The sequence below is a fragment of the Pseudoliparis swirei genome, chromosome 1, assembly GCF_029220125.1.
Source record: "Pseudoliparis swirei isolate HS2019 ecotype Mariana Trench chromosome 1, NWPU_hadal_v1, whole genome shotgun sequence".
NCBI lineage: Eukaryota > Metazoa > Chordata > Actinopteri > Perciformes > Liparidae > Pseudoliparis > Pseudoliparis swirei.
Window position 1 is genome coordinate 8,324,054 of NC_079388.1, and position 23,206 is coordinate 8,347,259.

Sequence of the window (23,206 nt, forward strand, 5' to 3'; positions counted from 1 at the left end):
CCCCAACATGTCATGTATTTTTTTTCTGGTATATAGGATAACATGAGATGAGGATTAACTCAGCCTGTGAAACACTGCATCTAAAGCCAATGTGAGTTTATAAATGCACACACACACACACACACACACACACACACACAGAGCAACCCTGTGCTCTCTATGTCAGCCCGTCTAAGCTTCTTCCCCTCCCCCCTCTCAACATCTCTCTCCCCTTTTTTGTCCCCCTCGCCCTCTCCTTTTCCCTGCCGCTTACTCTCTCCTTCCTGCTCGCACTATTTCAAGCCACTGCCTAGGAGAGAGAGAGAGAGAGGCAGAGACACACAGATGCGCAGTTAGAGGGGGAGAGAGAGACAAAAAAGAGAGGGGAGGGGAAAGCAAACAAGATTTAGAGTTCAAGTACACGTGCAGAAAATAGGCTGAATAGGGGGGAGTCAGAGCAGAAAGGAAACCAGGAAAAGGAGCGGTAGGGGCAGGAGACAAAGCACACAGTAGCTCTTTCTCGACTTCTTTCTTCCTCGTTTTTTATTTTCTCACAGAAAGAGAAGGTATTAGCTGTGGAACAAAGGGGTGAAGAAATGAGAAAGCACAAAATTAGAATAGCGTGAGTATAAGAAAGACAAAAATGTATTCCTATTCCTGCCCCCTCCTCTTTCCTCTCCCCGCCGACACACTCCTCCTCCATCCCTCCCTCTTGGATATTTCTCCTTGAACCCCCAGTCTCTCTCTCTTTCTTTCTCTCTCTCTCTCTCACTCTGTCTTCTCGCTTTCTCTCTCCTCCCACCTCGTCACACACACACACACACACACACACACCCCGGAGTCCTTCCCACTCCTTCCCCTCACGCGGGCTTACTATCCACTTCCAGTGGAGACCGCAGCGAGCTCGTTTTTATTCCTTCTTTTCCTTTGACTTGCCCCTCTTTGCTCTGGTTATGCCCTCGTGTACGGAGGCACCATCAGCCCTATTATGCGTGGCGCCCCTGAGAAACCCAGGCCGTGGATTGTCCCCGCGTTAGACCTAGTGACAAACTGCTTGTCCTTTCCTGTTAACACTTTTTTTCTCTATTCTCTTGCAGTAATTTTTTTGTCAGAGCTCGACTTCGGTTTAGAAAGGTTTTTTAAAACTAATCTCATCTGTGTGAAGCAGGAGCGCAGGAGAAGAGTGTCCAATGAACGGACAGTTAAAGGGGTCAGAGGCAAAGAATGAGGAGAAAATGGAGAGCATGGTCTGCGGGAGAAAGCAAGAAAGACAGAGAAAGAGAGAGAGAGGTAGGAGAAAGAGTACCGGTTCTGGCAAGAAAAACAGGAGGGGGAAGAGCAGAGAAGGGGGACCAGTAGGGGATAAACTTAGGAAGGAGGGATGGCTGGATAGGAATTGGCAAAATTGCGGGAAAAAAAAGAGAAAAAAAGAAACTCCAGAAGGAGAAGAAACCGGACTGCTGGTCAATCTCAGACTTGCAGACCTTGGTCGCATTTGATTTTTCTTTTTTGACATGATTTTTCATCACTTCTCCGGTCACCCTCTCATTCATCTGTGAGTATACTGAACGTTCACGTCCTTGTACTTTCCCATACATGCATCGCCTCTCATTTTGTTCTTCTTTAAACCATTCTCCTCTCCCCCGCCTTCACTTGACTTGATTTTTTTTTTCTTTCTCTATTGCTAATCCCCTCATCCTGTTAATCTATCCCATCTCGTGCTCGACCTCTTTCCCTCTTTCCCCCTTTCCCTCTTTCACTGTCTTTCTCTTTTTTTCTCCTTCTGCCCCCCTTTATCACTGTTCTCTTTGCCTCTCCTTGAAGGATTACCTCTGCTCACATTTAGATGAGGGCTTTGGAAAGGGATCACTGAGTGCACCCAGTTTAAGGGGGCCCATGCACAGGGTGTGTGCATTTCTGTGTGTATCTGTCTGTATTAGTGTGTGTGTGTGTGTGTGAGTGTGTATGTGTGTGTGTGAGTGATTTAGAGTTAACGGAGCCGGCAGTGGCGGACGGTCACTCCTTCTTACGCATGCGTACAATCATGTTTCATATTCATCAAATTAAAGTGCGATGGTGTTTGTCACTAAATGCACAAAAAGGAAGGTGAGGCGAAACGGAGAGGCACAAATACTGTAAGTACTGCAGGATTTCTTCTTCTTCTCTCATTGCGTATTTCACTTCCTCTCATGCTTCTCTCCCTTTTTCCATGCCATCTTCCATCCGTTCATCCGGGTATAGCAAACCGATCCGTCCGTAAGGACGAAACCCACAATCCAAGACGTGGTTCGGTATCAACAAAAGATAAGGGGTGGATTTGTTCCAGGGCGTGAACTCAGTAACACACTGGAGTTCTCTTCAACAAGTTTTTTTTCTTTCATTTCCATAACCTGCGCATTTGGGGCGAGATTACTTTAGTTTGATGTGGGGAAGTAACAGGTGAAGACGGAGCCGTCGGTGCAAATTACTGCATGTACGTAATGTCCTGACCTCTGTGTAGAGATGTCGACAGTCGTGGATTACATGGATGCTTTAGTGTCCTAGTGTGTGAGAGTGAGCACGAGACAGGAGCACACGGTGTATCACAAGTCTGCTATCGTCCATTTGCAGTCCATCTGCTGTAACCTCCATCCAATATCCCCTTTTCCTCCGCGGCGTCGGCCTCAGATATCTCCTGGCATCTCTTTCCTTTCCCTTTTTTCCTCTCCTGTGTTATATATCTGTCTGCTCTGTTTTTATTATTATTAACATAGCCTCCTGTTACCTCTGCCCACATTTTCTCTATTACTTGTTCCGAGGGGAGTGTGTCGACGTTTTTTTTCTTTTTTGTGTGTGAGTGCGTGATACTTGTGCGAAACACCTTTTAACCGCCTGTGCTAGTTTTTGTATACTGTCTGGTTTAATATCTTTGTCATCTGTTTGTGAATAAAGTGAGGTGATTGAAATTTTGAAAAGTTATAATTGACAGCGCAGTCATTTTCAAATGTACATACTGCAGTTATGGGGAAAAAAAGGAGCTAATTGTATCGCCGAAGCCGTTAGATAACAGTTAGTGGCCTAGTTTTCTCGTCATATTCAGTGTCTAAACGTGCGCTGAATTAATTAATAAGGAATGATTTGATTATTACACAATGGTAGATATGATATGACATTAATGGGCAGACAATGCATTCTGTATTGGCGTCCGGGCTCAACTATGACTTTCTATGACCTCCAAGATAGCGCTCAAGAAAATGAAGGGAAACATCTTTGATGTAAAAAATTGCTTCATCAAACTTCATTAAAAAAACACAAGACGGTTAAAAGAGATGAATCCTCCCCAGAGCCGTCGACTTGATCGTCTTTGTCTGAAACTTTTACTTTTACGTCGCTTAGCACCTTTGATTCCACTGTTTAGGGGGTTTAATGGTAATGTCAGTGTAGTGGGAGCCCCAGGTTATAAAATACTACTCAGACACACCTGGTATTATGTAATCTTACATAACTGAGGCCGCAGCTCAGCAGGGTTGTGAGCGGAGCCTCTGGAGGAGAAGCTATATGGGTCTGCTTATGGTATGAACTCACTGGCAGGGTCAACACACTCTGGGCCTTAAAGGGGAAGCGGCCCCGGCTGCTTGAAGACACTGCAGTATCCACACCTGACACCTAAAGGCTGAGGAGAGAGAGTCACTCCACCTATAGCAGGAGCGCTTTGCTGCAGGCTGTCTCTCTCTCAAACGTCATGTACGTTCCTCTGTAATTACACGAAACTCCTCCCGTTTCAGCTAAATACTTATCCGTGTCCTTCGTTTGCCCAAAATACTCATCTCTGGTTGAAATCATCCTCTAATTTAGGAATTGGTTTGCTTAAAAGATGCGCTCACTTTTAAAGATAGCCTTCCCAGAACTTGTGATTGCCTAATATACTTCACACATTGTGTGACACATATTCACGGCACTTCAGTCCAACGGCCAAGACCCATGGTTCTCTCCCAGCTCTCTGCGAATCTCACATGTTTCTCATTCATAATTGATGACATTCAACCGCAGCATACATTAATGGATCGAACAGACCTCAGGAATTCCCTTGCAAGCTGTCATCGTGTGTAGCGGGTTTCAATTTGTGCTGCTGAATTTGTGTTTTCCCAGCTGGAAACTGAGTAGAGCTCGTACAACAGGCCTGGTGTGAAATATGAATAGTACAATGAAATGCCTGCAACGATCAGGTGTGTCGTAAAAAGGAGGATAACAAAGAAATATGGTTGAATTTAAGTGAAGAATGGGCTAGCTAACAGACAAAAGACCAATAATCCAGAATCAGTGCATCAAATAAATCACATTTGACAGAATAACTACAGTTCCTAAAGTAATTACAGTGCAAGTAATGTTTATGTATGTCTGTTTTTCAGGTTCAGCCTCTGAGAGAACTTGAACTTTTTCCTTGAAGACGTGATTTTTTTCAGGTAAGGAAAGATTTACTTTACATTTATTGAATTTAACAAGGGCCCAGCATAAGCAACAGCTCCTGTACTGTACATAAAGATTGAGTCAAAACAAGTGCTTTACTTAATAGAGTTTTGCTTAATGGCACTCAGCAGTCAGGAACACTTGGTCAGCCATTTTAGTCTGTGGCCCGATCGAAATGTCGATGCACCATCGGAATGATTGAATTACTCTTCCCTGAGTCATTCTGTCGGGATTAACCTCACAGATACGTGCCAACTGTGGGCCGACGAGAAAGCAGCGAGCAGACAATCTTTCATTTTGCTGGCGCGCCTGTTGGAGGCAGTTTGGTGTCACCCTGCTGGAAGGGTCATCCGGTGGTCACGTCCCGATTATCAGATTTTGCTGAAAAGTGAGAGAGTACGGGTATAAAGAGCGGTCTGTGGTCTAACCTAGAAGCTGGCTTTGAAAATGCCTCACATTACATTTGTGTCTTTGTGCTGATGTCACCCCGATGCCCCCGGTCCAGCAGCAGGAGAATAAGAGCTACATTCTGCCTCTGCGACACAATAGAGCCCTTCTTGCCCTGATATTTTCACAATGTGTTTTCGCAGGGCCCCATGCGCTCACAGACCGCCGATTCAAAGCGGGTAAAGCCGTGCGCATTACCTGATGTTCTTGTTGAAGCAGATTGCTTCCAAAGACAGAATTAGCTCTGTAAAAAAAAACCAAGGTCATCGATTCAATTCCCAGACTCATTCGCAGCACACACTCAAAGTGGGAAAACGTTCGCGCCGCTTCCCCAATGTGCGGCGGGCCGGCAGCATCGGTACATTTAAGATCGTTCGTGATATTTTCCGTCGGCCACTGCAGTACAGTATGCTGGTGTGTCGTGGGTTAACGCCTGAGGACCGGGGGAATGTGTTCGGGTCGACGGGGAGAATTCCTCAGTCCTGCGCGACTAGGTCACTGCACTGACGAGAGGCTGCCACCACCTATTTTAGCATGCGCATTGCCCTCCTCTATCTTTATCTAATTCTGCCTGCCTTTCTCTCTCTCGCATCGCTTTCCTCTGTCTGGCTCCATATCTGTCCTTCTTTCTCTCCCCTTCCAATCTCTTCCTTGACATCTTTTGTTCTTTCGGCCCGCTCTTTGTTTGTCTCTCTCTCTCTCTCGTGACTCTTTTAGTTAATCTGTCCTTCAGTCACGCCGTCTATCTTGCTGTCCTACTTTGCCGCATGCTTTTTTCCCCCCCGCTCCTTGTTCTGTCTTTTATTTGTCCCCTCGCAGTTGACGTCCGTGTCTTTAAATATGAATGCCTTCAGGTGTCTTTGCTCTAAACATCATTATTCTGTCCGTGTCGTTTATCCATTCTCCAACCCTTCAACTTCCTATCTTTTTTGTGTGTTTCTCCCTCTCATTGTCTTTTTCCGTGGCACGTTGAGTTCAGTGCTGCAGTTGCTTTCAAGAGGGACAGAGTGGGAGTAAAGGGGGAGTGAGACCAAAGAAAAACAGGCGTATACATTCTTTTATATGTGCTTGTGTATTTGACACTGGCATGCTTGTTATTAATGCAGCGCTGTGCATATGGTGCCTGGTAGTGCTGGTCATGTATGATTTATAGGGTGCGTTCCTACATACAGGCCAAGGTCTTTCATACTAGCTATCTGTATTCATGGGTGAAGGAGTTTGCAGACTCTCACCTCTTCATTGGCTGACAGCGGGGTGACAGACAGCCCCCGAGGTACGGGACTGTTTCCGCCGCTGGCAGATGTGGCGATTTGACACAGTCTGAACACGGCACACATGCTCCGTGGACGAAAGCCAGTCCTCCCTTCTACATACATGTGGGCTGCCTTACACCCCATGCAGAGGGATATCTGCAGCCACATCTGGAGATAATCTTGCTCGCCTGTACTCTACATCCAAACACATGTGAATTACTTGTGGAATACCTGGCTCAAATGTTTCACGGTTTATGAAGTAAAGTGGTTTCGATTGTACACTTTTCCTATCTGAACTATTCTATCGTGCTGGATCATTGATTGTTCTGTCATCCTCATCTTGCAGATCACTATGGTCAAAACTAGAGGAATTTTAATTCCATAAAATATATTTAAAAAATACAAGTGACAGGAACATTATTCATCTTTTAAGAAAACATTATCTGGTTCTTCCTTTTTTTTGGTTCTTTCTTTCTTTTTAGATTGATTGAAAAAGAAATTGACAAATACAAATATTTTTTTGTTGCGGTCTTAATACATATGCCATACAAATAAAGTTTTAACACACTTTTACTGTGATTGATACCATAGCATAGTAACTATTCTGTCATGTAAAATTATTGACTGTAACGTCATGTTCACCTTGCCGTCCGTTCAAGGTTAAAGCTGAATCATTAAGTATCGACTTTAGTTCCAGAAAAGATATTCAACATTTCAGAAACTTATAGTTTGCATGTTACGACACAATAACCTAATTCTCAACGACGTCTGAGTCTGAACTATTTTAATTAACAAAAATCTCCAAATTGGATTTCCAGATAATTCTCGGATAAAGCTCTTCAAAAGCTATTTTATTAATCTCTGACACCATGTGTGCAACTCTGCGAGTGTGTTCGCTCTGCCCGCTATCAAGCCCCTAAAGCCCTGGCAGTTTCAGACAGGGAGGGGAGGTGAGACGTGAGTAATAGCAGTGACTGATGATGTCACAGACAGCATCGCGCCGCTTCAGCTGCCCCCCGTGACCCGGCTTTAGGATGGTGGCAGCGGCAAGCAAGCACCCGTGGGTAACACACGCCAAAGCACATTAGAGGCAGGGAGATGGAGAGAGGCGGGGATGGAGCACACAGAACACAGCTCAGGGGGACAGAGAGAGAGAGAGACAAAGGCAGACAGAGAGAGAGAAAGAGAGGAGGGGAGGCTTTCAGATTAAAGAGGAGAGACAGGGAGGAAAGCTGAGAGACATTGTCGTGTTTGCCTCTCCGTGCTTTCTGTCTTTTTTTATAGCAGACTGTCTGGTTGGTGGTGATGTTCTACATCGTTGCCTCAGGTATTTCTCACTGTCTGTCTTTCTGTTGGTTTTACTTCCTCTCTCAAAGAAAATGAGTCTTTGCATGAAAACAAAGAAACCTTGATATGCAACAACTATTTAGATTATCAATCTAAGGTGTGTGTCCCTTATCGAGGAAGAATGCAACACATGGTTACAGCTGTAGTAAACGTGAGGAATGTCAGACGTTCTCTCACTGATGTTATGGTTATTTGAATATCTTCAGATTAAACAAGCCATTTTACAGGCAATACAGGGAACATGGAGGCTGTTGAATTTCAGGTCACATCATCATCTGATAGATCACTGGCTGCTACTCCTCTCTGCAGCCAGACCCTTCTCGGCTCCAGTGGGTCCATCAGGTGCTACAAAATATGCAATTTAGGATGATTCATATCAAGTGATGGTAACATTTGTGTTGCACAGAGAAACATATTGAAAGACAATATGATGTATGATCTAAAAGCTGGCAAATACAAATATTGTAGCTTTTGCTGCATATGAAGTAAATAATGCGTAGGTTACTTTATTAGTGTAGCCAGATTTCCCACCAGAACAGTCAAAATAGCAACTGCTCACAATAAAAGAAAAGCTAATCAGATTATAGTTTACATGTTGAAATTAAAGTGCTTGTTATATTTAATGGGATTTTCTTCAAATATATACCAAGCACAAAGGATAAAACTGCCATTTAACAACTGTGTGATAGTCTTCAGTGCCCCCACCGCCCTTCATGCTTCTCTTTCAAAGCCAAATAGAGAATTCTGGGCAATGCATTGCTATATGTATCTCTTCAATTAAATAATATCGCTTATAGCATAATCTTCCCTTCAGAGATACTGCACTTAAAGTCAACTGAGGCATTCATCATTGAAATCCATCTCAAGAGCCGAGGAACCTTGGGCTGGAAGTGGAGAGTGCCCGTTAAGAAGCACTCAGCATCCATGACATGTGTTTGTTTTCGCCACTATCACTTCAAAGTCTCATTCAGTTCCGACTCCCAAATGGCTCTTGATTCTTTGATCTCATTGCCGAGCCGATACTCAAAGCTCAGCAATCCTGTTTGCAATTTCAAGGCGAAACTCTCAAAAATAGATTTCAGCATAGGTGTGAGTTATCTCACCAATGAATACATGCTGATTACCTTGAATTGAGATAATGAAGGGTAGGTTATAAAGCAAATTTAGCAAAAGATATAAACATATTTGAAAAGGTATAAATATACACACTTTTCAATATAAATAAATCAACCACAGTGAGGGAACATAGTGACGGAGCGGTAGCTAGGCTGAGGCGGGGGGGAAACGTGGACGCTCTAGATAAATGAAAAATGCAGTGTTCAGAGGAGTGATTAAAGTAAAAATAAGAAAAAGTGATTGACAGCGAGGACAAACATTCCCGGGGGCGAACACGCCTTCAGGCATTGGTCTTGAGCACTCTGAGACGGCGTTTGTGTAATTACTCTCACTGCCGGAAGGGGAGACTGCAGCTTTCATAACGGTAAAAGTCCGAGAGGCTGATATCGATACTGCTGTCATCCATCTCCGATGTATTGCTCAGCTCAAAATAACCTTCTCAACAACAGAAATTTGATACTCGATCAAATCTCTCGGGATTTCTCAATCGCAGTCTAGACCATTAAAGTTGACCGGTATATCATATTTCAGCGCTAGACAGGAATACAGCTTCAATTGCACATTTTTTACTAAGAATCTTTTCCCACATCCATTGTAGATGAAACCGAACATTTAAAGCTGAAACTATTAACTGATTAATCAGTAGACTGATTTTATCAAATGTGCAGATACTAAAATCTACAATATATATTTTATTCATATTTCAAGCAAAGTGCAACACATTTGAGCTTTTCAAATGTTACACTTTTCAACCTTTCCCTGTTTCATGTATTTGTAAACTGAATATCTTTAGATTTTTTATTTTAGTTGGGGGGAAAAAGCTATTTGAAGATGTAATTTTGAGCTCACAGAAACTATTGTAGGTTATTTCGTGACATATTGACAAAACTAAATTGGTTCATGCAAAAAATCATAAATTTCTTTTGGTATTATTTTTTAACATTGATTAAAATGATTGGATAGTATTGCCCAACCCTTGCAGGAAAGCAATGAGAAGTCCAGCCCACTCATCTGAGTGTTCCTTACAGGTTTGGCTGGACAAGTTTCAACCGGGAGTTTAAGTGGACAGATACAAATATCCTCAGTAGTTTGATAATAGGATAAAAGTGAAGGCTCAAAGTTGACAATGAATCACCTCAACTCAGTCATCAACAGTCTGGATTCTAACAAACAAATACTTCCACAAAGTATAACACTAAAATGCTCTAATGTTAGAAAGAAATTAGATTATTGCCAGCTCCATGAAGCATTAAGAACGTGAAGTGAAAATGGGAATTACAAAATAATTTAAACAGAGAGGTACATTATTTTATTCATTGCAACATTTAAAGGTTTTTTCTTTCTATAAAAATACCACAAAGTAAAACAAAGACAACAAATATGTCTATTTATTTAACAGGGAAAGGGTCTATAGAGATACAAAACATTTAATAATATTAATTGAAGAAAAAGAAGCACCGTCCAGTCTCACTTAACACCACCAGTGGTGCAGGAACGCCGGGCTCGGTGCATCGCTGCTCACGTGTCTCTCTCCGTGCTTTCTCTCTACCTCACTTAACCATCCGTTTTAACCGTCAATGACCTCAAATCACTGAGGTTTTAGTCGTAGGAATGAGTGGTGTTTCCCAAGTGTACAGTTAGTCGCTGTGCTGCTGGTAACACATCACCTCTCCAGCCCTCCATCACCCCTCCCCCATCTCCTCCTCCGTGGTGCATCACCCCACTCACTCGCTTTCAGTCTCTCCTTCTCTCTCCTTCACTCCCTGGTTTAATATTGATCTGAATTCATTTGTTTCCTATCGATCTGCCACTCCACCCTCTGCCGCATTGAACAAACACGAGGACACACACCACGCGTACACAAGCCTCAGACACGCACCCCTACAGATGCAGCACATGCGCATCTCGGAAGACTCGCATGTCCACACACACACACACACACACACACACATGTACAAAGAAAAAAAAGGCTCAAAACGCTCATTTACCAACCTGTTATACGCAAACTGATTTAAAGGTTAATGCGCACGCAAACACACAGACTGCAGACAGACACACCCACAATTGCACACTCTTCATGTGAGAGGGTGCAAACACAAAGGTTTGGAGAGGTCCCAGCTCCAGCATCAGACATGCTAATGACATACAAAGGAACCTGGATTCCATATTGATCCGACTCCTCAGTAGTAAGACGAAAACACAGGCAGTCTAGGGCAGGCAACACAATTACGGCCGCAGTTCATTTCTCAGGTTTTCTCAATTGTACTACGAGTTACTAGCACAATAAATGTTAATTGTTCAGGGCGGAAAGGGAGCCGAGGTGTCATCCGTGACAGCAACTGTGTGTTTTAAAGAAAATCCTTCTGCAGTCTTCAGAATAAAATTAGCAAATGAAGTCCGTCAAGTTTAAGGGTGCACTACGTTGATTGACGGGCTTTCCCCACACGGCATCATGAGGAACACAGACGAATGGTGTTTTCTGCACTGTACAAAGGCCCAGAGCAAAAAAGAAAAAGAAGAATGTATGTGAGGATCACTGAAAATAGACAACAATGGGAATCAGAAGAATAAGATTTCACTGAGGTCGATCCATAGTTGGTTTTGGTCTTTTCATGAGAACCTAGAAGAATATCACCAGCATTATCCTTCAAGGTTCAATGTTTAGTTCAGTCAAGCTCTCTCTTCACTAAGATGTGACGACCTTTCTTGTGGCCCCACCAGCCACTCCAATTTTGGGGTCGGTGACATCAAGTTGCCATGACACCAGACTGTTTCTCCTGCCCTCTGACCTCCATTCAGGACATGCTGTGCTCAGTCAGACGACATCTCCAGCAGCGGCTTAAGTTCAAAGGGCCGGGGGGAAAGAGGCAAGGGGGAGAGGCTGTTTCCTCTCGGTAAAATTAGATAAGATGCACCACAGGCACTACTCGCTCTCCCTAAGTGCACGCAGACAGGAGCACAGAGGCCTATATATATACGTGCATGCACACACGTGAGAATTAATGAGCGCACACCAACACAAAAGCCTCACATCTGCGTCTCTGTTGTCTTTCACTGTGTTGCAGTGTCATAATTATTGCATTTGTTTGGCACGCTGCTGTTTAATCTATGATGTCGAACTTTGTTTTCCAGCATTATTAATGTATTATTCATCACCGTTGACTTTAACCGTCTCGGCTCTACATGTATTTTTGTACCACCATCTCTCTCATTCATGCATTGTTGATGGCCCAGTATTCATTCTCACCATTTATCCCCCACTTTGTTAATTCATGTCATGCTCCGCACACGATGCCTGTCATAAATGCTTTTCTCTTCATTTCTTTGTGCTGCCAAGTGCCTCATCTCTAATCAGGGATTGGTCCATTGCGGTTTAATAATCTCCTCGTATCCGCCGAAGTTTTTGCCCGAAAACGGCACTGTGTGTTTTTGTGACCTGGATAAAGGCCCAGATAAGGTTGTGTCTGGGTGGGTGACTTTATTTATTTACTTATCCCAACTTCATGGTTCAATGTGTTTATTGATGTTCCCCTTCCTATCCGGTGGTATGCTAATAATCTGCATGATGCTCTGCTGATTTCAGGAATGCCGTGGTCAACCATAGAAGCTCCCCAGTGAGAGGAGAGCCATGGGAAAAACCTCAAACTAGATCTCATTTGTGAGGTAAATTCTTTGGCAACATCTGTTTCTTCCTTTTTATACCAACAAAGACTCTTTGAATCCGACTGAAATGAAAGAGAGAGCAAACAGCTTGAGAGATCACAGCGAGAGATGGTGAGCGTCAGCTCCAAGTATACAGAGACGCTTGAATTCCCATGTTTCTGAGCCTCTTTTTCTTCTCTGACATTCTCTCTCTGTCTCCTCTTGTCTCTTTAATTTGTCTCATCATAAAAAAACAAGTTTCTTCTTATTGACGATGCATTTTAATGCAACGTTTAAATATTTCAGCCACTATACACAGACTAGTTTCTGAGTGTTAGCAATCACACACTCACAAAGAAGGCTAAATCAGAGAGCCATTATGTATATAATTTCAGAAAATTGCATATGGGACTCACATAACTGTTTTCATGATTAGCACGGATCTCTCTCTCTTTTCCTTTCACACAGATACACACTTTCCCCTCTCCTACTCATGCACACATATATACAGACATCATCCACACAGACTGGCCGACACCACCCAATAGCCATTACCAACGGTGCCCTAGCAACCATTGGGCATCATGCCAAGCCGCTGAGGTTGCCTGGTAATGTGTTCCCATGGCAACATTTTCTGCCTTTGTAAATAAGGCACGGGGAGAGCGAAATAGGGGGGCTTGGGAGAAATTGCACCACAGAATCTCATTCGATCTTGAGAGAACTAATGATTTATGGTCTGAGAGTTGTGGATACTTATCCAGGCCTTGCACGGAGCTGTCATCTGACTGAAGAAGTGCATTAGTAATTAGTATCCACATGGATCTCATCTCCAAGTCCTTGCTACACAATCAAGTTTTGAGGGAGAACATGTAGTCTTAGTCCTCCTTTCGGGTCTTTCGATTACTTCTTGTAAATAGAATTGGTAATGTAATGATCAAAGTGTTGTTTTCCGTGTATTGATGTGTTTGTCTGTCCATATATTTGTTTTTTTCTTATCAGTGTAGTTTCCGTTTATCTTAACGTAATCTTTATTAAGAAACAATACAATTCCTACATAGTGTGTATGTAGAGTCGAGCGGACTCTTAGCAGTCCTTGACACAGAGTTTGAGACTTGCTGTCTGGGCCCTGCATTCCTGTTGAGCTGCCACTCGCCAGACGATTCATAGCTGCGGTTAACAGTTTGTTTGCTGTCACTGGGCAGATTTCACTCCTCTGTGCCCCGACATTGTTGGGGTGGCGCCGTAGTCTCAGTGCGTCACTCCTCAAAGACAATGAGTGGTGGAGAGTCACCTGAAGTCTTTGTTTTGTCTAATCGTCTCATAGAAAAGATTTTCTTCAATTGAAAAAGAAGGTCTTGTTGCGAGGCAGATGTGTGCATGATTTCAGTAATCATCTCTCATTATTAGAAAGAAATTAACCATTGTTTCTTGATGAAGTTTATTATAATTGATGGGCCTTAAGTCTCGGTTCAAAAGATGAATCAAAATCTTGAGTCCTCTTGTCAAAGAAGCAAAGAACCTGAACATTTGTAGAGATTTTGTCGTCGTCTTAGTGGTTTTTCATACAAAACAGGAAACATGCAGTGGATATTTTCCTCAAATGATAGAACAAACTTATTATTTAAGTGTGCAATTTTAGCAGTAACGACTGACAAACGATACGTTATTTGTAAGTATTGTGTCAGCTGTTGTTATTCAAGATTAAACCACGGTGCTCATATCCATATCCCTGGAGTCATTGTTCCAGTAACAACTAGAAATTAATTTACAAACTGAACTCCCAACAAATATAATTTAAGAGGTTTAAATAAACACTTTTACAAGCCTGATGTATAAACTGGTTGTACTTAATTAAGTACGACCTGTTTTATTTTTTATTTTCAGGTTCATCAATATTTGGTGATCCAGGCATACCGAGATATATACTTTGGCTCAACTTGATTAATTTGTTTTCACTTTCTCAATAGGCCAAACTGTAATCCCCACAAAGCTTCACCTGACCCGACACCAGCCCGGCTCTGGGCTTATGCACAACCCTGGCCTCCAGTGTAGGGGCTTCCCACCAGACTCACATTGGCACACAAACACACCCCGGCAGATTGGCAAAGAGCTCGTATTGGCACAACCATGCCGCATTCATGCGTGATCCGACTGCGAATGAGACGGTGAGAGAGGTTTAAAAAGGGGAGGAGCAGAATCAAGGGCATCACGGGGAGACTTAGATGGTATGAACGGGGAGATTGTCTGAGAAAGAAGAAAAAAAGAAAATACTTGTAAAGGATTTTTAGGCCCGAAATGTTCAGTGACGGAGGACGAATAAGAGGCACTAAGAGAGGAGGGAGGACGGCCAAAGAAAGAAAATGAAGGGGAGGCGGAGGGAGGGCTTTTAGCAAGGCAGAGGGCAGTGGAGAGAGGCGAGGTGAATGAGTTGTGTTTGGAAGCTGGCCAATGAAAAAAAAAAAATCTACGTCTCTATTAAGCCTATTGGTGCTGCCGTACCTTTTGAAGTTCCCACTTAGTTGGCTAATTTAATCATTGTGAACTGTTGGATCTTTAGCTCTATTGCAAGTTGAGACTGATCACAAATATCTTTTATGCCCATAATGTATTTGAAGAAGACCCAACACAGCCATTCATCACCTTGTAGATGTTTACCTGTGCTATGCAGTACATATCAAATGCAGTTATAGTCCTGGCAGGTAATAGAGCGAGTTCCCTTTTGAGGAGTCAGGGTCCTTCCACTTTTGTGTTGAGAGTCCTTTATCTGGGAGGCTCCAAGGTTGTATTTTTGGTGCATTGACCAAGCTGAATAGGAGGCCAAGTAACTCAGTTGCACAGCAGCTATCAAGTAATCAAAGAGTCATTAAGGCACACAGGAGGAGTGTCAAAACAGCCATTGACTGCTAACAACAGCCAATTTTCTGCTTTTGCAGGAGATCACCTCAGCGAGATGTTGAATATGTGGGTGCGCCTCATTATTTATGGAGTGTGAGAGAGATAGACTGGATTGTGCTGTTACTCCAAATTGCCAGCCAATTACTCACCCATTAGATCCTCTCTCGTTGTATTGGAAACTGCTCCTCGATGCACCAATGCATGCATTACCCAGAACGTACCTTATGACCCAGTGCAAATCAGCTGATAACGTTTTCACATGTCGAGATATCTGCCAGCATTCCTGAGATTCCGATGAGACCAAAAGTTGATCATTAACAGCCCACAATCTGGATAAAATACTACAGTTATATCTTTATTTACAGTTAGAAAATGGAACGTTTTAACAACAGGAATGATTCATTCTTCTATTCATTGATGCACTCACTCATATTGAGCCACTCTGTGGCTGAGAGGAGCCGTGGTCATTAGCTGTTCCCTCTGCAGCACTGCTGAACTCTGCAGAGTGCTTTGCATCCGTGGCACTGTTTTGCCCTTGTTAATATCGAGACCCGAGGCCAGGGACGTGTTGTTCACTGCCGCCGCCACTCTGTTAGGTAACGCTGGATGATGATCCTCCCACGGAAAGTCAGTTATCCCTTTTTAAGCATCGCAGCTTTTCAAAGAGTATTTTTACCTTTGTGTCACAGTGGAAAGAAAAGAGAGGGAGAGAACTTAACTCGCCCATCAGGTTCGGGATAACGGTCTCGGAAGAGTTCAAATAAAACAGGAAGAAAGTGTTTCATGTTCAAACCGGGGATCGCATGACAAGGCGCACACTTCTGGTCGGTCAATAAAATAACTTCAGACCCTTCCTACGTTCACACCTCTACACACCTGGCCACGGGATAGCCGGAGTAAATCAATCGTTTTAGTCTTTCAGCAACAAAGCTGAACATTTGCTGTTCCAACTCTCCATCGTGTTTGTTTGCTACTTTTCTTTGTTTCAAATGATGCCAAACTAAATGTGTTTGATTGTTCAGACAAAAACAAGCAGTTTGAGGATGTCACCTGCTGTTTTCACTATGACATTTTATTTAAAGATATAAAGATAATGACAAAGAAACTTTAATATAACTTAAGAATATTTGTGTTGAAATGTCTGAAGTTACAGTAATATACTACCATAGACAAGAGAAAAGGAGACCCGCTCAAGGTATGATATTTAATATATCAGCCTTCTTCAGACACGCTTGGAATCTAACTCTTGGTTCAGGGAAATGAAAACAGAAGAGGAGTATTCAACATTAACCTCAGGATGACAATGAAGTTTACTCAGTCGAACTGAATCGAGTCTTTGTGGATAAGAAAGTCTCCAGCAGCTCCAGTTGCAGAAGTAGGTCAGGCAGACGCCTACAGTAAGCAACTGCAGGTTAAGTGCTTGTCTTTGTTTTCAGAGACAGTAACGGTCGGCCTTGGCCTGTGCTGGGGGGTGGGGGTAGTCTATGTTCTGAGTATACCCACAAGAGGGAGACATGTCCACAGAAAGGCTTCGAGTGCAGTCGGTTAGCCAGTCTCAGATGTTATTTCTTTATATTGCAACAGTATCATAGTATTAAACTTTAATGTCGTCGCCACTGACCAAGGTTTTTCCTTTCATTTTTTATGACGTGGTAATCCAAAAAGAAATCTGAATGTAATGAGGTGTAAGGCAGCGACAGATGACAGACAGAAGTAAAAGACACAGAAGACTGCATGGAAGAAGAAGAAGAAGAAGAAGAAGAAGAAGAAGAAGAAGAAGAAGAAGAAGAAGAAGAAGAAGAAACTCCACCGCTGACCTGGCTTCGGTGCTCTGCAGTGTGAGGTAGTTGGTTGTATGGTTTCGCATCATAAACAGCCGGAGATAACTGTACAACCTTCTAGCTTTCCCTGCGGTGTCACCCAGACTTCAGACGAAGGACATCGCTCTGTATGCCTCTTGAAGTGGTAAGTTCAAAGACGGATCTGAGCACGGAGAGAAAGTTGTCAAACCTTACGTTTTTAGGGTTACAGGCAACCCATTTTAATAATGTATTATTATCAATGTTAATATACAATGACGGTCCTAATTGTATTGAGGTGTAAACCAGTATTTCCCCTCTCTGTTCTCTCGGTATGTCTCATACATTAGAAACATGTTTTAGTTTTCTTAAAGATCTGATGGATGTCTTTTGCACCGGTGAACAAAAGAGCTGCTCTGTCACTACAATAGAGGCCGCATTCATTATCAAATCTAAAATAATTCAACATTTATCTTTCAACACGTCTCCAATAATTGTCATGATTATAGCAACAAAACAGTTTCTGCTCTGACTTTAAATCTAATTCCTCTGAAATAGTAAAGAGGTTTTTCTGTTGAGGTCCAGCTAATGCGGACATCAATAAACCCACCTTGCTCTGCAGTGCTCGTTCACATGTTATTTGGTGCAGTCCAACGGGGTTTAGAGACAACTATCAATCGCGGTTTGCTTCTGTGCATTTTTAGCACCCCGTGCAGAAAAAAAAACCCTCACACCTCTTTCGGCGATGTTGCACTGGACTATGACAATAAAACATTAAAACCAGGGAAACAGACTTATAGAGAACTCCTTTTATTAGGTTGATCGGGGGTCATTTCTGCTGTCTGTAAAGTATCCGGATGCCCTGTGTTTTCAGCAGTTAGAAAAAAGGAAATTTAAACTGCAATATGTGATAACCTTGGCTTTTGAAGTCGTAATGGTTTGATTACATATCGTGTGAATATAAAGCATTTTGTGGCAAAAAGTTTCGAGTTTTTAAATTAGTCCTCCGTGCATTAAATCAGTCGACACAGACATCTCCAAAGTGAACCCGCCTGCTGCTCTCTGTAGTCATGGTAGATAATGACAGTGTGCCCAGACGCTGGTATCAGTGTGTCCTGAAGCACGAGGCTGCATGTGAACTTGCTTACCGCCTCCTTCTCCTCTCTGCAACCCCCCTCCCCCCCCCCCCTGTCCCCCAGTGTGTCTGGCTAGTGGCTCAGACACTCAGTATCCGCATTGCGTTACAGTGCTCCAGCGAGGAGGGGGAAAAAAGAGCATATATCAGCAATCTCTGCCAAGCGCTGCTCTTTTTCCGTACGCAAACAAAGAGACGACTCCCCGGCATGTTCCAACTCAGGAGGAAATACATCCGCCACAATAGAGCTGCTTCCCACCTGCTATTTTATGAAATGTGACCACTTCCTGCAGGTTTTTTAATTTAGTACTAACATTTCATATATAATGTTGACTGTTTATTTTTTTTATTTGATTGTTTATTCACCCCTAGTTTATTGTACTATATCATTTCATACAATTCATAAAATTGCATTTTGCATTTCTTTGCACACTGAATCATTTCGGTTGTTTTCTGTTAAAGATGCAGAAGTTCAGCTTTGCGATTTCACAATTTGTTCTGGCTCACTTATTGCTAGCCGTGTGAAGGGGAGGATATTCTGGAATTACTGCAACGATGGCAATTAGATATATACGCAATGAATTGTGCTGATAGCAGACGTTGTGTTAATGAAATATGGAAGAGGAGCAGCAGTGTTGTGGTCAGAACGGCTTGGAGGTTAATCACCTTTGGGCTTGCTGTGGCTTTTATCCTCAGGCTGTGTAAAAATCCACAGCCTCCGTCTGTGAGCTCCCTCAACCGCCTCTTCCCCCCTCCCCCCGTTCCCTCCCTACCTCACACACACACACACACACACTCGCTCACACACAGATGCGTAAGTGCACAGCGGTGCACAAGGACGTGCACGCACACACAAGCGCCTCCCTCCGGACACGCTGACTCTCTCGCGCTCCTCCAGATCTACGAATCTTCAAGCTTACACAAACAAACACAGAGTAATAAACAACCAGTCAGAGACACCCAGTGAGAGACACCCAGTCAGACACCCAGTCAGAGACACCCAGTCAGAGACACCCAGTCAGAGACACCCAGTGAGAGACACCCAGTCAGAGACACCCAGTCAGAGACACCCAGTCAGAGACACCCAGTGAGAGACACCCAGTGAGAGACACCCAGTGAGAGACACCCAGTCAGAGACACCCAGTCAGAGACACCCAGTGAGAGACACCCAGTGAGAGACACCCAGTCAGAGACACCCAGTCAGAGACACCCAGTCAGAGACACCCAGTCAGAGACACCCAGTGAGAGACACCCAGTCAGAGACACCCAGTGAGAGACACCCAGTGAGAGACACCCAGTGAGAGACACCCAGTCAGACACCCAGTGAGAGACACCCAGTCAGAGACACCCAGTGAGAGACACCCAGTCAGAGACACCCAGTCAGAGACACCCAGTCAGAGACACCCAGTGAGAGACACCCAGTGAGAGACACCCAGTCAGAGACACCCAGTGAGAGACACCCAGTCAGACACCCAGTGAGAGACACCCAGTCAGAGACACCCAGTGAGAGACACCCAGTGAGAGACACCCAGTCAGACACCCAGTGAGAGACACCCAGTCAGAGACACCCAGTCAGAGACACCCAGTGAGAGACACCCAGTCAGAGACACCCAGTGAGAGACACCCAGTCAGAGACACCCAGTGAGAGACACCCAGTCAGAGACACCCAGTCAGAGACACCCAGTCAGAGACACCCAGTGAGAGACACCCAGTGAGAGACACCCAGTGAGAGACACCCAGTCAGAGACACCCAGTGAGAGACACCCAGTCAGAGACACCCAGTGAGAGACACCCAGTGAGAGACACCCAGTCAGAGACACCCAGTCAGAGACACCCAGTCAGAGACACCCAGTGAGAGACACCCAGTCAGAGACACCCAGTGAGAGACACCCAGTGAGAGACACCCAGTCAGAGACACCCAGTCAGAGACACCCAGTGAGAGACACCCAGTGAGAGACACCCAGTCAGAGACACCCAGTCAGAGACACCCAGTCAGAGACACCCAGTGAGAGACACCCAGTGAGAGACACCCAGTCAGAGACACCCAGTCAGAGACACCCAGTCAGAGACACCCAGTGAGAGACACCCAGTCAGAGACACCCAGTGAGAGACACCCAGTCAGAGACACCCAGTCAGAGACACCCAGTCAGAGACACCCAGTGAGAGACACCCAGTCAGAGACACCCAGTGAGAGACACCCAGTGAGAGACACCCAGTGAGAGACACCCAGTCAGAGACACCCAGTCAGAGACACCCAGTGAGAGACACCCAGTCAGAGACCCAGTCAGAGACACCCAGTGAGAGACACGGCATCATCGTGCAAACGTAGACTGCAAGATGGGCAAGACGACGTCCCGTCACGCCTGAAATGTAAGGGGTTAGAGTGGGAGGGAGGGAGAGAGAGAGAGAGGGTGAGGGATGAGGATGAAAATGAGGGGAAGGGCAGAGACAGAGAGGGGGGAGGCGGGGACGGTGAGAGAGAGTGTTCAGGGAAGAAGGGAAGAAAGAACGATAGCTGGAGATACTGCAGGCTTGCATCAGTGTCGGAGTGTGTGTGTGTGTGTGTGTGTGTTTGTGTGTGATGCATGTAGGTGACACAGATTTATGATAGAGAGGGTCATAGATGGAAGCACTGTTGGTGGTTGTTGGGGGAAGTGGGGGTGTTGGTACAGCACCAGATGATGGAATCAATGCAATTGTCTGTGTGTTTTACTGTGGCTGTGTGTGTGTGTGTGTGTGTGTGTCTGTCTGTCTGTCTGTCTGTCTGTGTGTCTGTGTGTGTGTGTGTGTGTGTGTGTGTGTGTGTGGCGTACCTGCCTCATAGGCATTGCCTGCTCGGACTCTAATCGCCTGGAGAATTAGGAATGTGACTTGGCAGAGGGAAACGGGCACAACACAGAGCCAGGGACAGCGCCGGAGAGAGAGATAGAAGAAGAGGAGAGACAAAAAGAGGAGAGCGAGAGATGGAGGGGTAGCGAGAGGGGAATAGCTTTTCCTGCTCGCCGCCGCGTGCAGCGCTCAGTGAAAAGGAAGACTGTGAAGATGTGGCAGCGTAGGTTTTATCGAGCCTCATTTTCTTTACCTCTGGATTAATTTATGCTATTTTTTTTCTCTCAAGGGGGAAACGGATCAATAACTCATCGTAAGAGTGCGTTGCTTTTTATGTGTGTGCGCATACCTGTTTTACGTACATGCACTTGTTGTATGCATGTGCACACGGACATGTGCACACATGTGTGTGTGTGTGTTTATGTAATGGACATCAGGAAGAGGCAAATGGTGAGTTGAGAATGACTTTAACGGGCCGGGTAACATCTAGACGAGCAATTCGACTAACCACGACCGCCATCTTTCCTTCATTTGTGTCCACCTTCATATTCATTATTTTAGGCGTGGGTAGATATTTTCCTTCCTTTTTTACATGCGAAGATTTCTCTTCATTCTTCCACTGGCTTCTGATTTTCATCCTCCGGTCTTTATCTCTGGTGCTTTTGAGAGCAGCTGAGAAAACTGGGACAGAGGAGAACATCTCACAGCTCAGAGACAAAGAGGAAACCGAGAGTCTAATTTATCACCCTGGCAGCGGAAGGCTCCACGTCTACGCGGCTCCGTGGAGTCGCATGTTTGTCTGCATGCTCGGCGCCCGGCCACAGACACATTTCAGTAAATTGGGATCGTTCTGAATTCGTCAGCAGACAACAAAGCTGTCGTCGACACAGACTCACATGTGACTTACAGACGGAGCTTTTCTCTTCTGCGTGCCAGTTGTTTGGACCCCGGCTTCTATATTCTCCGGGTGGCATTTGCAAGCTTCAGTCTTGTGTGACATTTATTTTGTGTGTGGAAGAGTAAATCAGTGTTACTCCCTCAAGGCTGAGCATCTTTGTCACGGGGGAGTGATTGCATAATCCTCCTGTGAGATCACAAGGCCTGTCGGAAATATAAGACGACAGCGTTGTCTGCGACTCCGGGCGCAGCTGTCTGGATGTTTCATGCATGTGCACGAGCAGAGAGTCGCGCGCGTGCCTACGAACCGTATGACCGCTCCGTCGGAGCTTAGGGCTTAGGCTCATAACACGTGCAAATCCCGATTCATACATTAAATTCGAGGATTTTCCTCTGCATACGTGAGTCTTTGTCTCGCTGTCTGCCAGCAGGGGGCATTTTATTTGAACGCCTTACTGCACAGACCTTCACAGGATTTTAGGCGCTGGCTATGTCAGGAGGCAGACAGCTAAAGGGCCCCGAGTGGAACAAACGGACAGTTATCGACAATTTATCTTTATATGTTTTACATTGTACTCACAAAATATTTCTTCTTTCTGCAGATCCAGTCCATTTTGTCAAGACGCTGCATTTCACGTCGGACCGCATCGGCACCGACGGTAACCGCCCAACATGAAGTCTAGAGTTATATACGTTATATTAATGTGCTTTTTTGGGGGGGGGGAATGTAATCTCATTTAACTTTAAAATAATGAATAATTCCTAATAAACAAACATGGCACATACATCACAGAAATGTTTAATATTTGATGGATTTCATTAGTCGACAAGGCAGATTGGACAGCTGACTGGAGGACGGCGTGCTTCATTGTCCCTGAGACCCTTAACCTGTGATGATATGAGGTCACAGGTGAGGTCCTTGGGAACAAAGTTGCATGCGGCTGCATCTGGAGGCGACAACATGTCGTGTCATTCGACGGAGAGAAAACCTATACAAGTTATGTGGTGCAGAAATCTGCAGAGCAGACTACGTGAACTCATCAGGCGAGAACTCCGCGACCTTTCCAGACATCGTGGAAAGCCAGGAAGAGACTACGTGCTTCTCTGGAGGGGGCAGTTCCTTCTGGCCAGCTTTGTGCGCTGAACACTTGCACGGTTCAATAAAAAGACAGCCAAGGTTCTTGACCCCGATGTATGATTCACGTTGGATTTCTATAAGCTTTACAGACACTCAAAATTACAACATCCAAGGTAGGAGAGCGTAAGTGTCACGTTAAGGCAGCCAAGTGTCATCACCTTGATGCGCATTCATTCAGAGGCATCTTAAAGCTCTTCACAGCAACTGGAAATATGTGATGATGTTTAACGTTTAATAAAATATGTTGGAAAGAAAAAAGTGCTTTCTCATTATTTTCTCAATT

At 44.4% G+C, this 23,206-nt stretch overlaps 1 long non-coding RNA gene across 3 annotated transcripts; it reads left to right on the forward strand.

Moving 5' to 3' along the window:
* Nucleotides 1–838: 838 nt before the first annotated feature.
* LOC130193268 (uncharacterized) lies at nt 839–22,581 on the forward strand. Of its 3 annotated transcripts, XR_008831533.1 has the most exons (5): nt 839–1,534; nt 4,368–4,421; nt 7,410–7,452; nt 12,172–12,251; nt 22,388–22,581. It is a non-coding gene; the product is annotated as an uncharacterized LOC130193268 (long non-coding RNA). The 3 variants fall into 3 exon arrangements; XR_008831532.1 differs by lacking the exon at nt 7,410–7,452; XR_008831535.1 differs by lacking the exons at nt 839–1,534; nt 7,410–7,452 and adding an exon at nt 1,544–2,114.
* The last annotated feature ends 625 nt before the right edge of the window (nt 22,582–23,206 follow it).